The sequence below is a fragment of the Camellia sinensis genome, chromosome 5 (assembly GCF_055761805.1).
Source record: "Camellia sinensis isolate YWXY chromosome 5, ASM5576180v1, whole genome shotgun sequence".
NCBI lineage: Eukaryota > Viridiplantae > Streptophyta > Magnoliopsida > Ericales > Theaceae > Camellia > Camellia sinensis.
In genome coordinates this window covers 216338003-216354571 of record NC_138965.1, presented here as the reverse complement: position 1 = coordinate 216354571, position 16569 = coordinate 216338003, and the positions used below count along the sequence as shown (strand labels likewise).

The 16569-nt window shown below is 39.7% G+C and overlaps 1 pseudogene across 1 annotated transcript; it reads right to left on the bottom strand.

Annotated features, from left to right (window-relative positions):
- Positions 1 to 371: 371 nt before the first annotated feature.
- LOC114323630 (pre-mRNA-splicing factor ATP-dependent RNA helicase DEAH7-like) lies at positions 372 to 16513 on the bottom strand (annotated as a pseudogene). Its single transcript, XR_014331049.1, has 17 exons — positions 16451 to 16513; positions 13048 to 13189; positions 12716 to 12937; positions 10877 to 10953; positions 9728 to 9983; positions 8896 to 9066; positions 8631 to 8776; positions 8325 to 8422; positions 4382 to 4490; positions 4096 to 4273; positions 3759 to 3988; positions 3429 to 3596; positions 3089 to 3160; positions 2809 to 2985; positions 2466 to 2527; positions 2188 to 2340; positions 372 to 2102 (listed from the first exon to the last, which is right to left on the bottom strand). The product of XR_014331049.1 is annotated as a pre-mRNA-splicing factor ATP-dependent RNA helicase DEAH7-like (transcript).
- Positions 16514 to 16569: the final 56 nt, after the last annotated feature.

The following is a 16569-nucleotide window of genomic DNA, read 5'->3' as shown; positions in this document are numbered from 1 at the left end:
TTTGTGATATAGATGACCTACTCATGCAAATCTATATTAATGAGCATCCTATAATGTAAAAAATTTCATCAAACTATATTTTATTGAGATAAAGCAATTCTTCCCTCTCTTCATATAACTACTAGGGATAACCTTAATGCATACCAAGTTTTTTCAAGAAAAAAAACCTGTCTCTAAGGAAACAGAATTTGCTGCATCAAAGTTGAAACCTGATAATCTATAAACAGAATTTTAAAAATTTCAGAATAACCAAAAAAAAAATTATTCAGTTCAATATAATCATCAATTTCAGTTTAATTCTAATATATTTGCCAAGAAATTGAAAAGAAAAATGCCTCAAACAACAAAAGATCAATATAGCATATACCTCATTCATTAATCCGCGTACTCTTTGATTGATGGATAAATTTCTGTTGAATGTAAAAGAAATCAACGAAACAAATCCTCTACCCCGAAAAAAAAATTACATATAGTAACACCATATGATACAACAAAAATTACATTTACAAACCAAGCCTCTTAGGTCTCAGGTAAGTGGAAGAGCCTTGCCGCATCCCTGGCGTTGAGACTTGTTGCTGCGTCTTTGCCCTCTTCTCCCTCTCCTTCGCCTTGCTCTATCTCTCCGCCTCTGCTTGTACCTTCCTCAAATTCTCCATCTCCTCCTCCATCGCCGTCTTCTCTTCCTTCGGTTTCTTCTTATACTCCAACATGGAAGTATCCGAGTCCTTCACCGAAAAAAACATGGGTCCAAGCTCGGCCAACCACTAGGGTTCCACAACTGTTGCACACTGCATGTATTCCTTCGTTGTCAAGATCAACTCATGATAAACCACGTAATCCGAAGTGTAGCCCAAACCATACAGAGCACTGCTTGGGTGCAAGTGACACGGCATTCCATTCCGACAATTAACGTACCTCCTGACCCCCTTGAGCCTTGCAGTGTTGTGAAAGTACGCAGAACAGATTGCTTTCCGTACAATATCCCAATCAGGGTCACATGATGTGAGCGGGATTTTGAGCGTTTTGAGAATATCAAGTAGTTGGGATCGTACCTCCCTAGCCTTTCGTAGCCCTTTAATGTGGAGAAAATGGTCATTACACCAATCTCCCCGGTACTGATTAGCTTTCCATTGCTGGTAAACGTTGAGCAGCGTCAAATGGTCTGATTCAGGCACGAAGAATTTTTTCCTTGCAGCATCGCTATCTTCTGCCCTATCTTTAGGCCTAAAGAACACCAACGGCACTGAAAGCATTGACACGATTGTCAGAACTTCGTTTAAGCATCCAAGCTGTTCACCCATCAAAAGCATCTTAGCGAGTGGAGGGTCTAATGGAAACTCCACCATTTTCCAACCGAGATCAGTTAGGTTTCCGACATTATTAACGGCACCCAAGACCCACAACTGGTACATGGAATTAAGGATGTTATCCTGTGGAGGTGGGTCCATGAAATCAAAATCTAACAAGTTCTCGATTTTGAGGGACTTGAGCAACAAAACCACATTGCCAAGATTAGTCCTCTGAATTTCAGGCACCGGACTCTGCAGCATTTCGTTTTGGTATGCAGTATCTGTATAAAGACGATAACAGGTTCCCGGACCGGTTCTACCGGCACGCCCGGCACGCTGGTCAGCAGCGGCACGGCTCACAGGGAAAACTTGTAGAGCATCCATACCCATCCGTGGGTTGTACACCTTCATTTTACCATATCCTGTGTCAATGACATAGTAGATTCCATCTACAGTCAAATATGTCTCAGCAATATTTGTAGCAACAATACATTTGCGAGCCCCTTCTTCGGCTTTCTGAAATATTTTTGCTTGCAAATCAGCTGGTAACTGGAGTAAATAGGGAGAATCAAGAGTTTAGGAACGGCATTCTTTGTGGATGATACGAGCTATTCCATACGCTCTAAAAGTGCATAGCAAGTTGCTTCTATTTCGTCTTGGCCAGTCATGAAGATTAGTATGTCACCAGCGGGACTGGTGATATGGATAGTCATGGCCTGCTTCACCGCAGCTTCAACATAGTCTTCACAAGGGGTTTTATTATACAAAATATTTACCGGGAATGTTCTTCCAGGGATGTGGAAAATTGGTACACTGTAACAAAATGGGAAATCATTCATGCTTAGTGCCTAACCACAAACAATGACCATACACAGTTTAGTATTTATAAAAAATTTACCTTCCAAAGAAATTTGAAAATTTCTGTGCATTTAGAGTTGCAGACGTCACAATGAGCTTGAAATCACGACGCCGGGCAACCACCTTCTTAAGGATCCCAAAAAGCACATCTGTGTTAAGTGATCTTTCATGTGCTTCGTCCATTACAATGACACTGCAAAATTACAACCCCGATCGTCAGTAATTTGATTAATCATGAACAGAACTCAACACCCAAAGCTAAGCAAATATATAGTCTCAAAAGTTTCAATTAAAAGAAGTAAAATATAAACCTCATACCGGTACTTGTCAAGATCAGAGTCTTTAAGTGTCTCACACAGAAGTACACCATCAGTCATATACTGTAACAAGGGAAATGAAAAGACTCAGCATCACATAATCCCATAGAACATGGGCACCCAAAAACAGCAAACCAAGATACAACAAGACCAGAATCCACAATTTTTTATAAAAAAAAAAATTGCAATATCAAAGTTGCGTTATATATAACCGTCCAAGAAAAATCTCAGAAGCAAAATGTTTTAGCATGGGAATTTTTTCCCTTGGAAATTGGGATAATAATATCACTTTGGGATTGACTTAAAAATGTATGCTTTCACAAGCACAAAAAATAATTAGTTACCTTGATTACAGTGTTCGGTCCAGTCACATCCTCAAAGCGAATGGCATATCCAACTTGATCACCCAGTTCAGTTTCCATCTCTTCACTCACTCTTTTGGCAACACTCATGGCTGCTACACGCCTTGGTTGGGTGCAGCCCACAATGCCATTAATTGTGTAGCCATCTTCACGCGGATACTGCCAACAATTTCTAAAGGTCAGACTACAGATGATAACATAATTACAGCTGCACTCTCAAAACTACCATAACCATTATATGATCTTTTACTAATAATTGAACCTGTGTCAGTTGAGTTGTTTTTCCAGAACCAGTTTCTCCGACAACTACCACAACCTGGTTTTCGCGAATCACCTACTCCATGGGAAATTGAAGCTGAGTTGGAAATACGTTCAACTGGAATGGAAACACAACAAAAGAAAAAATCCAAGGAATTCTATCAGTGCTATCATCACTTCTTAGTTGCATATCAAGTAAAAACAGGACTTAAGAAACACTTAGATGTCTAATAGGATAGTACAAAGGGCGAAAATTTGTAATAGAACATTTAATCAGCAAGTAGATTAGTGAACCATCCTCCAAAAAAACAATTATACTACATACAAAAGGATAAGTATCAAACCTGCAATAACTCCTCTCGTACAGAATATATGGGCAGATACTGGCGTTGCTGAGCTAGTGTTTTTGACTTTACAAAATCACTCACTGCTTCATCCTTCTTTAAGTGTGTAGCAAACTTGGCATCTTCCTTGAAATCAACTTCACCTACTACAGCGGTATCTGCATCAACCTATCACAGAACAAAACAAAGCTTCAGTGGCATGCTTCATGTGTGTGTGTGTGTGTGTGTGTGTGTGTGTGTGTGTGTGTGTGTGTGAGAGAGAGAGAGAGAGCAATTCATTTCTTTATTAATAGAAAAGAAGTCAAGTTTTCAGTTTTCAAAGCATTATACCTGCTCTTCTGTCTTCTCAACACCGAGGATATCACCAAGTTTTGAGCCTGCAAGCTCCCAAAAACGTTGACGTGATTTGTTCGAACTTTGTTTCTCATGAATTTCCCGTACCAGAGCAGACCCTTTCCGGGATATAATTGCCATATCTGATGTTGTGTCTTTTAATGGCATTTTTGGCTCTGCTTGCTTTGTGAAAACAACCCTTCCATCCAGGAAAGGGGGTTTTGTATCTGTGACAAGAAGCAATTACAAAAATATAAGATAAAAGAAAATGGCAAGAATTAATTGACCATGATTTCTGTCAATTGATTGGGAAAGGATATCTGAGTTCTCATACCATGAACAAGAAGAATAACCTTCCGCTCCTCCTCATCATTAAATTCAGTCTGCACCTCAGTACCTCTAACTGCTCCAGATCTCAGCAGTTGCCTGTCCTCCCATTGAGCATTATCAGCGGTGAGCTGTGATAACTTTTTGCTCTGAGCAAGTGTCATTTTTGTTCCATCCCTTCGAACCTGTAATTCAAAACTTATAATTAGTTTAAAAGGGAGAACAATGCTGAATGGCAGCATATCTTAGCCAACGCTATAAGTTGAAACTATGAAAAGACATTTCCCTCATACCAGTTTTTTGGCCAACTCTGTCTCTTTCTTTTGGAAAGAAGCATCATCGCCAAGGAAAAATGATGAACTATCCACATCAAACATTGTATTTCCTTATTCTCTATCATACCTACTGTTAATATATATAATATATCTACATAGATAATATATATAATCTATATACATGGATTAGATTAATGTATAGTTAGTGGCAGTAGTGGCATTGTGCTTTCGGCTGCTTTTCCTTTCTGTCCCTTTCCTATGATGGTGTCTGTATAGCATTAGCATCTTTCCATCTCTTATATATGAAGGAGTGTGTGTATCTATTCTATGTGAGATTGAAAAAACAGAGTTCTATTTCCCTCTTTCTCTATATACATTAAATTTAATATGGTATCAGAACAGGTTTAGAACTTAGTAATTTTTCGCTTCACCGGCGGGCGGCAACCTTACCTTAGCCGTCCGCCGGACCTCAACCTATTCCGCTTATTTTCTACACATACCTTCCCATCATTGCCCAAATTCTCTCTCCCTCGGTTTTGAGATAAAACACACATAGGGATACACGGAGATGAATTGGTGGTTCTGTATCACAATCTCACCTGGGTCATGACCATCCTCTGTCTATTCCCATTTCAGTACTTGGAATGGCTTCATCAGAAACACCAATATTACTAATATTGGTCTATGTGGTCTATATGACAGACTCACACACACACACACAACAAAGGAGGACAGACTCACAACTCACCTACTCAGCTGATACCTGGCCTTGTTCTTCAGCGGCGGCCGTGTCACAGTGGTGCTTCGCCGTGAGCCAGCGTAGTTTCTAACAATCTAACAAATTCCATCTTGGTCACCTCCACTCCACTCTTCATCCCCGACCTCGGCTGAACCAACAGAAGCCGTCACTCTCTCTTCTTTTAAGAATAATTGAGCTCTGTGGGCACCAGGGGTGTGGATTTTTTATGATTGTTGGCATGGTGGGTGATAAACAATTAAAAAAAAATCAATCTCTCTCTTTATATTTTCCAACTTGTTTGAAGCAACCACGAGGGGGAGGGGAGGACAACACATGCAAAAAGGCTCTCAGTCTCATCTCTCTCTAGCTGGGTCTCTCTCTCCACACATACACACTGCACACACACTCACGGCAGCAGCACACCACACACATGCACAACATACACTCTCACCACACCACCACTGCCATCCCAACACACATGCACAACATCACTCAACACACCCATTCACCACTGAACACACACACACGGGTTTAGAGAGAGAGGCCACACACTCATCACCCACACACAGCCGATACACCAGGCACACGCATGTACACGGTTCACACAGACCACAGACGAGCTCACACACACAAGAGATGCATGATCTCTCTCTCTCTCTGGCATGAGCTGGTTCGGAGATGAAGAGATCACATACATACACACATGCATCTGCTCTCGGGCTCTCTCACTCTCTCGGCAGTTTTGGGTTGGAGATGAACACACACACAGTCAATACACATTCACACACATGCATACACATTGATAGATTTTCTCTCTCCCTCTCTCCATGGACCCAACATCTTATCCACTGCCCCTTGTTGAGCTCAGACTCATTATTATGCTTCCCACTCTCCCCAACTTTCTTTATTATATATATATATATATATATATCTCTTTTTATTAAACTATATTACCCAAACACTCCACTTTCACACCACGCCGTCTGATCCCACTATCCCTTTTATTTATTTTATTTTATCTTCCTTCTTTCACAAAAAAAAAAAATAAAAAATAAAAATAAAAAATAATAATAATAATCCATTCACACCCAACTCGTTTTCATTCCACAAACTTGTCATTTATTCTTGCAGAGATCAACCCCGGTCACAATTTTACACACCAAAAAAAAAAAAAAAATTCTCATCCCAAACACCGGCCTTACTTTTTCGCCTCTTCCACTATTCTCTTCTTCTTACTTTTATCTTGGGTGTCCCGTGACAGCCCGGTCTCAGTACTTCCTAATCCACTAAGCACGTTCACTCCCCCCTGCTCCTCCACTGCAGCATATGGCGGACCTCTAAATCGGAACATAACGGTGGCCTACCGCTTCAGCTCCTTGTTTTCCGCTTTTAGCACACATATCTCTGCTCGCGCATCCTTATACATGCACTGGAGTAGAGCCAGTTGGGCGTTTAACTGTTGCACCTCATTTGTCCTACTCTGAAGCCGGTGCGACAAGTTTGTGACCGCAGTCATGGTCTCCACACATGACTTCAATGTATACTGATTGGCCTCAATATCCGATTGCACTGCCATTCTTTGCTCCACAGACCGCATCGGAAAGTTCAACGGAGCAAAACCAGAGGCGCTTCGTTGAGGTTCAAGGGCAACCGCACCAGTTATCTCTCTTGTGGACTTGTTGAGGTCTGGAAAGAGCGTGAGCAGACCACGGGAAGAAGAGGCCATGTTTTGGGTTGCTGAGTGTTTCAGAAAAGCAGCGATTTCCGACTAGTAATGTCAGAAAGGGTTGGTTACAGAGTGTTTCAAAATGCAAATGTTCAGAGGTTTCAGACTGGTTTGGTTTGCACAGCCTCCGCATTGGTTTATATAGACAATGACGAAGCGGACGACACGACGCTCTGTCGATCACATGCCTCGTCGCGTGTCCGACACAACTTTTGATGGCTCGTCGCTCGACGATTTCTGTCGGGCACGGCTTTTGATGAAGTGGGAGCGCCTTTTGAGGGCGCGACTTTTGAAGGCTCGATATATATCTACATGTATATCTTTTGGGCAGCCTATATACACAATCATACAGTGTCTTCTACATCGGTCCGACATGACCCCGTAAACTGTCCCGACCTTGATTCTGATTAGCTTCTACATCGGTCCGGCATGACCCCGTAAACTGTCTCGACATTGATTCCGATTAGCTTCTACATCGGTCCGGTGTGACCTCGTAAACTGTCCAAACATTATCTGCTACAACGGTCCGACACGACCATACAGTGTCTTCTCCAACGGTGTGACACGACCATACCGTGTCTTCAATAACGATCTGACATGACCATACAGTGTCTCCTACAACGGTCTAACACGACCATACAGTGTCTCCTATCCTATTTTATTTTATTTATTAGTTTTACTTTCCCGTTTTGTTACTCTCTCCAAACTCAAGTTGGTTAGTATCTATCCTCCTTGAGTTTGAGGGGGGCTGTTAATATATATAATATATCTACATAGATAATATATAAAATCTATATACATAGATTAGATTAATGTATAGTTAGTGGCAGTAGTGGCATTGTGCTTTCGGCTGCTTTTCCTTTCTGTCCCTTTCCTATGATGGTGTCTGTATAGCATTAGCATCTTCCCATCTCCTATATATGAAGGAGTGTGTGTATCTATTCTATGTGAGATTGAAAAAACAGAGTTCTATTTCCCTCTTTCTCTATATACATTAAATTTAATACCTACAAAGTAATAGTTAATAGGGTGAGTATGAAAGGTTAGAGAAAGCAGCTACATATTCCTCGTCATGTAAGTCTCATGAAATCATATACAAAAAATGTGATAATGACCACCAAAATAGAAATGCCTCAGAAGCTGACATTTTAAGAACACCTAGGTCAAAAAGGTGGTTATGATAAAGTAAAATGTGGAATCCAAGGGACTTTTAATGCATTTACTAAATTCAAACAAGGTTTTTGGATGACTATTCGCTAAACAAAAATTGAATTGTTGAAACACTTGTTGAGACAGCCCAAGCAATCACATAAAGTTGTCAAATTTATGTAATCTAATCTATTCGACTAGCCCTCTCTTTCTCCAGAAGTAAAATGTTAAAACCAGTCATCCTTCAAAATTGACACATCATATACATACCAAGCATTTCTATCATGTCAAAGATGAGCTACATGCAGTTACAATATAATATATAAACTCCAGCTAAAGCTAATTACCATGCACGGTCAGAATTGTATTCCATCTCCAAATGCATGCTCTCTGTGATCTCTGGATCGTTATCTTTAGAGAAATAGTTATTATCGGCTTCTCTATCCTGGATATAACAAAAATAATAAATAAAACACAGCAAGAAGGGCATAAAAATTTACTGCACTAGCCCCTTGGTTATGGATAAAGAAAGCAAATACATCCAAGCATTGTATCCACAATCTTTATCAGATTTCAAGATTCCATATGCGAATCTTCTTTTTCCGGATATTCTTGAAGAAAAATATATTTTGGACATAGTGATGCGATAATACCTCAGAGGAATGTGAATTGTTGGCAGAGGAAGTACGTTGGTGGGACCTTCCACCATATCGAGTATTAGAAGATCTAACAGAAGACCCAGAAGCACGGATTGGAACTGGAGAAGGTGAAACAGTATCCCAGGGAGAAGCAACATGTCCTGTACGCATTCCATTGTTCACTAAAATTATGTCATGAATTAACAAAAGAAACCAACAATGGCCAAGTTCAATACCAAAGCACGTGGATTTGTTGTTTTAAAGTTATGTATTTACTTACCAGATTGGGGTGTATGGCCTCCCAACCATGGCGAAACCAACCGTGCATCATGAGAGGCCCCAATTAACATGGGGGATGGTGAAGGCTGATGATGCCTGCTGGAATTAGATTGACTATCTCGATGTGGTGTATCTTCCCATTCCCATCTTCCATCATCCCAATCAGATCTCCCTGCAAAAGTTGCAACATTTCAATATTACTGAAATGGTCATAAAAAAATATTTGTTGAGTTACAATTCCAACCAAAATAAATAACTTAATAAAGAAAGGATTTACCAAGTGTTCAATATAATCTAAAATGTCGAATCCAAAGATGAATTTTTTGTATTTGTCAGGGCTTAATTTTTATAAAACCTCAATGAGGAAGGGAGATGGAAGTTGACCCTAATCATGTAATAATCGAGACAATCCAGTTGCCACTTGGCAACAAGACTCCATCGTAAGAATTCAAGGATAAGAATAAAACTTAAATGAAGAAAATATGAAAAGCACTCTTCCTGGACCCACTCAAACAAAATTATGTCTTATCTAAAGTAAGCTAAAACCAAAACTTGATTCAATCCTCAAAAATATCCAAACCAAGAAAAATGTTTTAGAGGGGATTGATTCATAAAGATTGCTGAATCATTTTTAAACATTAACTAAGGAGGAGAAAGGAGAGACGGTTCCGAACATATGCCAAACTTGTTCTCAACATCCTTATTTCTAATTTCTTGTGCTTTTTCTTTTCATTGTCTAGAGACCATTTCCAGAATCTTGCATCTTTAAAAATTAAATATCAATTGATAATGCAAAGTCAAAAGCAACCTAAATGATGAAAATTGAGACATACCAGGTGTCCACCTTGAATCTTCATATCTACTTCTTTTTCTTTCATACTCCTCACTGTACTCTCTTTCATATCGATTGCGTGATACTCTACCCTGATTTTGCTCTTCACGATCAGTACTGTGTCTCCTCCTCATCCCCCTGCTTTCACTTCTAGAGTCATCCCTGAAATAACTTTTCTCCCCACCACGGTCACTAGTATCGTATCTAGGGCTCCTATCTCGAGCATTTTGGGAGCTTCCAGTAGATGCAGCTACAATCTTTAGTTGCAGGTAAAAAAGTTAGGAGCAAATTATTGATTATTCATAATGGCAAATTTTTTGCACTACTAAAAAATAATGCCAGTATAAAACAGCGTAGCAGCAGCAAAATGGAAGAACCAAAATAGCAACCAGATTAACCAAAACACAAGCCCACTTCATTCCTAACTACCTCCTCAGTATATTTTTGGTAAACAATGGTCAGACCAAGCCCACTAAGCAAATCTTTGATAATTAAAAACACAATTCCTAACAAACTGATAACGAAACCATCAAACAAGCTATCAACATAGATAGAGATAGTCATATTAGTATATTACTCACGTGAACATCAAAATCCATTAACAGTCCCAAAAATTTAGTTCAATAATGGAGTTGAACCGCCAATCAGGATGTGCTTTTCATTAGTCCAAATTGGCGAGCATGGAACCTGAGTATTATAAAACCTTTATCTCTTCCACTAACCCTCCCTCACAATAAGGGACAATGGCTACCCTAAGTATAGCACAACTGCCCGACCTTCGATGTTTATAGTACAAGAAAATGCAATTAATACACATTGGATTTTCCTTTGTGCTTACTGCAATTCCATTTGAAAAAAAAGGGCAAACAAACAAATAAATTCTAACTTTTAAACTCAAAATCAATATTGATACTTTTCCTCATCACTCCTAAAGATATCTATTGTTGTCTCTATTTCGCGCAACAGGACACCTAAAAACATTAGCCAGACCCTTACAATCTACAAGATTTGAGGATAATCAGAAAATCTCGCCGGCAGAAACTGGTTTAGTTTCATCAACAAATATTTGAAAAAATCCACATTTGGTACACAAAAATACCATAGAGACATTGAGAATCCTAAGATAAATAAGGGAAAATATAGAACTAACCTCAGAACGGATATGTTCATTTGATCGATGCCTCCCCAGTGTGTCACTTACTTGTCTTTCTTCAGTCACATTACTTTCTGCAAAGTTGGTACACAAAAATTTTCAGAAATTTTTTTTTTCCCTTTGTTCACAATGACAGAAATCAAAGTAGAGAAGACCAACACAATCAAACATCAACTAAACAAAAATAGATTTTTTTAGGGGCATTACTTCGTAGTGGGGTTATTAGGACCACATCTACTGCTCGTAATACAGTAGTGAATTTCGTTGATGGTATTGATACTTATTGAGTTTGTATGGGGCTGGATAGCTCTTTTATACCATCTATACATGGGTGCAGGTGCCCTTTTGCTTTTACACTTCTTAGTGAGCAAGATGTCAATTCTGTCAAAAAGTATTCATCTTTATCTAATAATAAGGTACGCTTGGATTTCAAAGTCCCTTTACTAAGAGATAGAGCAATCGTCAATCTCCAGCTCAAAGCTTACCAGTACAAAACCACGTGACCTGTCCTCGTTTATGTACCCCACTCGCGCTATTTAGCCGTGCCAACTCGCCATTAACTGCCATATTTTTTCCCAGCTACATGACAGGACTGTATTATTACTACTCCTCAATGAAATGTTGCAAATTTGAACCCCAAAACCATCAAAAACTTATTTAAAACTATACACAACCATCACCAACGGCTTCTTTTTAGCTTCTAATCCATTTGTTTTTTTGCAATACAGTCATGTAAAATATTGTCAATTGCCTATTTGACATTCCAACATTTTTCTTTTGTAACTTCAACATCTATTTGTTTTGATACATTACCTTCTAATGTCACAATTTGATCGTTGTACTCGATGCTAGAACCAATGTCTTATTGATCTAGATTCTAGTCATTTGACCGCATAAACATCCAGGTAATAAATAAATAATAAAAGAAAAAAGAAAAGGCCAGAAAGCAACCAAAAAGGAAAAATAAAATGAAAGAACGCGCTTCCATCTAGAATCCAAGTCACAATTACAACATCTCCGGGAAAAATATCTCCTCAGGCTTAAAGCAATCTATCACCCACACGAAGTGTAACTAGTTAATTAGGCAAAGTTTATAAACTCCATAGGACTTAAGACAAAACCATGACTTGGATTACCACATTTCCTGACTGCCATCACACACACTTCTTGAGTCGAAGTAATCACTGCTTCATAACAACAGTAAACTCTTGAAAATCAATATTTCTGGACTTAATCAGTTTAATTACTGCCCTTCTGATATAAAGTTACTATCAAATTGATTGTTTGCATAGCTTTCTAGGATTTAAGATAACTAGTCAAACACTTTAATGGTGTGTTTGGTTGAGGGATTTGAGTAGGGATTTGGAAAGAGAAAAGGAAAAAGTGTGTGAAACTATGTGAAATACATACATATTTTATTCACATTTCACCTATCTTTTCCAATTCCCTTTCCAAATCCTTCTCCAAATCTCTCAACCAAACACAACATAAATGCGCATCAAGTAGAGATAAAAACAAGTTTGAAGAAAAAGTGGTAGACATTGCACAGTCATAAGAAAGCAAGGGCATTTACAAAAGTACATGCAGAGGTTGGCTTCATGTATAATTTAATGAGAGACCAAGAGGAAAAGTAAGACACTACATAACTTAGCAAAAAAATTAGAAATATATATAAAAATAAATAAATAAATTAAAAGAAATTAAAAAAAGAAAAAAGAAAAAAAAAGACGACAGACAATACAACAGTACATTACTAGTCAAAAATAAAAACCAGTTCAGAACTTAAATTTCTAGTAGCAACTAGCAAGATATCACAATTTAAAACAAAGAAGGTACCTGAACGAGATGCCTCACTTGCAGATGTTTCACGATACCTCCTACCAGTAAAGCTACGTGCACTACTGTTTACACCACTTCCTACTTCATCTATCCCAGACAAGGCAGAGTTCTCCTCTTCATCCAAAGATGCCACAACAGAAGTAACTCTCTCCCTTGGAACCTTGAATGCACCATCTACTTTAGATTCACCACGTTTCACATTTGCAAGCACATCTAGCCCTGTTTCAAATTCACATATTGACCTTTAAGTAATGTAATGGACATCAATTTTGCATGTCACATGTTTAACATTATTTACTATAGAAGTTACATGTCCATGTAATTCATACCTAGAAGGGATTTCCTTTCAGGAGGTTTGAACACTAGTCTATCTTTCCCAGGTACATATAACCCCCCGCCACTGGCCTTCTCAGGTTCTAACACTGTAGTTGTCTTATCCAGGTCAATTAATCCATAATCGCCTCCTTGGTTCTAAACTTGACAAGGAAACTTTATCACAAATATTTCTGTTAAAATTAATGTATAGAGAAAGAGAGAGAGAATCAATTATGTATATATTGATGTATTATTGATTGTTGTATGTTGTATATTACAAATGGTGAGGGGCTCCTCATATAGGAGATGTAGATGTAGTGGAGTAGGTGGAGTAGGTGAAGTGGGTGAGATGTAGATGTAGTGGAGTAGGTGGAGTACGTGGAGTAGGTGAAGTGGGTGAAGTAGGTGGCAGGTTTTAACAGCCCCCCGCAAACTCAAGGGGGATAGGAACTAACCAACTTGAGTTTGGAGAGAGTAACAATACAAGAAAATAGACAAATACATAAAATAAAACAGGATAGGAGACACTGGATGGTCGTGTCAGACTGTTGTAGTAGAGAATGTCTGGATAGTTGACGAGGTCACACTGGACCGATGAAGAAACTAACCGGAATCAATGTCGGGACAGTTTTATGTGGTCATGCCGGACCGTTGTAAAAGCTAACCGGAATCAATGTCAGGACAGTTTATGGGGTCATGTCGGACCGTTGTAAAAGCTGACCGGAATCAAATGTCGGGACAGTTTATGGGGTCATGTCGGACCGTTGTAAAATACACTGGATGATGGTGTATATAGGCTGTCCAAATATATATACATGGATATATATATATCGAGCCCTCAAAAGTCGCGCCCTCAAAAGGCGCGCCCACTGCATCAAAAGCAGTGCCCGACAGAAATCATCGAGCGGCGAGCCATCAAAAGACATGCCAGACACGCGGCGATGCACGTGATCGACAGAGCGCGTGTCGGCCTCTTCGTCATGGTCTTTATAAACCGAAGCGGAGGCTGAGGCTTGGAAGCATAACAAACTAGTTGAAACCTCTTCGTTCTCTGAGAGCTTGTCTCTAAGAGCTACAAATCTTGAAACATTCTGTAACCAACCCTTTCTGACAGTACCAGTCGGAAATCGCTGCTTCTCTGAAACACTCAGCAACCCAAAACATGGCCTCGTCTTCCCGTGGTCTGCTCACTCTCTTTCCAGACCTCAACAAGTCCACAAGATAGATAACCAGTGCGATGGCCCTTGAACCTCAACCAAGCGCCTCTGGTTTTGCGCCGTTGAACTTTCCGATGCGGTCTGTGGAGCAAAGAATGGCAGTGCAAACGGATATTGAAGCCAATCAGTATACATTGAAGTCATGCGTGGAGACCATGACTGCGGTCACAAACTTGCCGCACCGGCTTCAGTGTAGGACAAATGAGGTGCAGCAGTTAAATGCCCAACTGGCTCTGCTCCAGCGCATGTATAAGGATGCGCGAGCAGAGATATGTGTGCTAAAGGCGGAAAATAAGGAGCTGAAGCGGAAGGCCACCGTGATGTTCCGATTTGGAGGGCCGCCATATGTTGTAGTGGAGGAGCAGGGGGGAGTGAACGTGCTCGGCGGCGTGGGAAACACGGAGGCAGCACCGTCAAGGGCCGCGCAGGACGGAGGCAAGAAGAAGAGACCGGCGGTAGAGTAAAGAAGAAAAATCCCGCCGGTGGATGTGGTTGTTTTGTTGTTGTTGTGGTTTGTTTGTTTGTTTGTTTTTTTTTGTTTTTTTTTTTTTTGTGTAAAATTGTGATCAGGGCGAAGTCCCGATAGAAATAAAATGAGTGTATTGTGCAAATCCGAATGGCTTGAAGGTACAAGACTGAGCAGAAAAATTAGATGGAATGAATAGAAGGTTTTTTTTTTTTTTTTTTTTAAAGAAAAGATAAAAAGTTGAGGTACAAGGAAAAGTTGGGCGGTGGAAAATGTGAGGATGGTTTTGGGTGGAGAATATTTTAGAATAGAAAAGTGTATATAATAATAATAAGAAAAGTGAATTGGGTGGCCCGAGGAGGGTTCAAGTCATTTCTCTAATAATAATAAGAAAATGAAGTGGGTTGCGGAGAGAAGAATCTGAGAGAGATTTCTAAAGAATGGATTTTTTTTTTATTATTGTATTTTTTTTTTTATTTTTTTTTTGATAAAATAAAATAAATAAAGGTAAAGTGGGAAAAGTAGGGGTAGTGTGAATCAGCATGCGTTTTAAAAAGTGAGTAGGTATGAGTTTGTACAAAATAATAATAAAATACATGAGTGGAGAAGGTTGGCGCGCGCACACACATAGTATATGATGGGTTTTATATATAGATATATATATATATATATATACTGAGAGAGTGGGGAACAAGGGGTGGTGGTGTGGAAAGTTTGAAATGTAATGATGAAATGTGGAGTATGGTGGGTGTAAATGGTGTATGGCGTGTGTATGCCGTGAGTGAGAGAGCTGGGTTTGGAGTTGTAAAGCTAAGTGTGTGTATCAATGGCGTGCCTGTGTGTAATGAGCGTGTGTGGCTCTGTGATGGGTGGTCTTTGGTGATGTGCCTGTGTGAATCGTGTATGTCCAACTGTTGGTCAGATTGAAGGGACGACAGTGGTGACAACAGTGAGAAGAGGAGCGTGGTGGCGGGTTGTTGTTGTTGGAAGCCGAATGGGATGAGGTGAATTGTTCACCGATGAGCGTCCATTGGACTGAAGCTGCGGCGGAGATGTGTAGAGGACAGTGGTGGTGTTGAATCTGCCATGAAAGAAAAAAAATTAAGGAAATTTGGGTTTGCCCGGCGGGTGGCCAAGGTGAGGTTGCCGCCCGCCGGTGAAGAGAATGTATTGCTTCAGTGGGTGTATTGCCGTGTCGGCACCTGTCTGTGAAGAGAATGTGGTGCCATGGCTCAAGATCATCCTGTTTGTCTCTCTTTCAGGGAGTATGTTGCCGCCGTTGATTGCGAAGAACTCGAAGCTATGTGTAGAAAATTCCAGCGGGCAGCGAATGCAAAGTTGCCGGCCGGCTGCCCGCCGATGAGAAAGAAATACAGCCCTAAATCTTATAGCTCTAGTACCATGTTAAAATTAATGTATAGAGAAAGAGAGAGAGAATCAATTATGTATATATTGATGTATTATTGATTGTTGTATGTTGTATATTACAAATGGTGAGGGGCTCCTTATATAGGAGATGTAGATGTAGTGGAGTAGGTGGAGTAGGTGAAGTGGGTGAGATGTAGATGTAGTAGAGTAAGTGGAGTAGGTGAAGTGGGTGAAGTAGGTGGTAGGTTTTAACAATTTCCAAGGAACAATTATGTAGTAAAACAAATCTTGTATAAGTAAAAAAAGAATAACACATAGGTAGGCAGAAAACTATATCATAATAAGTTTTGCAAATTGGACACTGACCTCCATGTTGGTTTGATGAACTTACAACACGACAACAATCCACAACAGTTGAACCTGCATTAACTGCAATGATTCAATTAAATCTCTTCCCATGAGTAGATGATTTATGCAAAATTCTG